The following is a 1617-nucleotide window of genomic DNA, read 5'->3' on the forward strand; positions in this document are numbered from 1 at the left end:
GTGACGTCACTGCAGGTCCGCATAGCCTCAGATGCCACAGGTAAGGGTGTAGATTTTGGCTGTGGTGTCTGTGATCACGGAGCGTCCCCTAAAAGGCACACATACACGATGACACAAACGTGGTGAAATTGCCCCACTCCGCCAGCAGAGGGCTCTCCAGCTCTCTTCAAACGCAACACCCGTGCTCCTCGAGCATGGGTGGACGGAAGGGGAGGGGAAAAAAAGACGAGAAAATAGAGACTAAGTGGAGTGGAAAGGAAAGGAAAGGAAAGGAGAGAAAGGGAAAGGAAAGGAAGCAATTACTAGGACTAGTGTCGAGCTACAACCCTTGCTTGTTCAATGACTTTGAGACTGCAGCTTTTCCTAATCATAGTTAATTAACCCTTATGTCTCCCCCCTTGTCATCCACAACAATAGAAACACGCTATCACTTCATTTAAGGATGAAATAATCTCTCACTTGAAGTGTCAGCAATTATAGTGTTATTATAATTTCCATATGGTATAGTAGGCTGCGAGTGACTAAAGACATGACATGATAATAAAGTAATAAAAGCTTTGCAAATTAACCCCACCAGACCCAAAGAACATACATCTTTTTGATTGGGGATAATTAGTGTGTATTACATCACTGTGTGTGTGTGTTTGTGTGTGTGTGTGTGTGTGTGTGTGTGTGTGTGTGTGTGTGTGTGTGTGTGTGTATTTGTGGCAGTGCAGTACTACAGCTATATCTAAATGTAAATGTGCATTCAAACGTGCATGTTTTGCTAACATTTGTGCCCCCGCGGTGCGCAGCTGTGGGTGGCAGGTGAGGAGAGGAGTCCATTCTGACCAGGCTGCGGGGCGGGGGGGGGGCGTTTTGGTTTGCTGCTAATCTCTCGGCGCTGGCTGACCGTAGAGGTCCCCGCCTATCACACGTGTCAGACGGCGAGCGGCAGGAAGTGTTTCGTGCGGAAGGTGCGGGGAAACTAAGCTATAGGGGGGGGGGGGGGGGGCTCAAACCTCCGTCCTCTGGAGCACCTGGCAGAAACACCGGTGGGCTGTAATCCAGTCAAAGTGGGGGATACACTTGGGGAGAGCCCCCCCACCCCCCAGCTCTCCTGGTGAGCCGATTACCCTGCTCTGTGTGTGTATGTCCCCCGCCTTAGGCCAAGAGCACGGCTCTTTGTGTGTGTGTGTGTGTGTGTGTGTGTGTGTGTGTGTGTGTGTGTGTGTGTGTGTGCGCGCGTGGTGTGTGCGTGCGAATGAGGGTCCAGACAGACACAGTGTCTCCCGGATAAAGGCTTCTCTCCTGTCAAAAACGACTGCCCTGATAAGAGCTGATATAGAGAGAAACAGGGAGCCTTATGGCATCACTCTTGCTTTCTTTTGTCTCTTTTGTACACCCCAAATCCCCAAGCAACCCCCACACACCCCACCCCCCACCCACCTGCCTCCCAAATACACACACACACACACACACACACACACACACACACACACACACACACACACACACACACACACACACATCTCCCCTGCTTAATCTGGCGTGGGGGAGGAGGGGGTGAGTTGAGGTAGAGGGGGAGCAGGGGGGGGGTGCCTGTGTGTGTGTTTTTTTGTGTTTGTGTTTCTTAAA

Source organism: Lampris incognitus, unplaced genomic scaffold, assembly GCF_029633865.1.
Source record: "Lampris incognitus isolate fLamInc1 unplaced genomic scaffold, fLamInc1.hap2 scaffold_228, whole genome shotgun sequence".
Classification (NCBI taxonomy): Eukaryota; Metazoa; Chordata; class Actinopteri; order Lampriformes; family Lampridae; genus Lampris; species Lampris incognitus.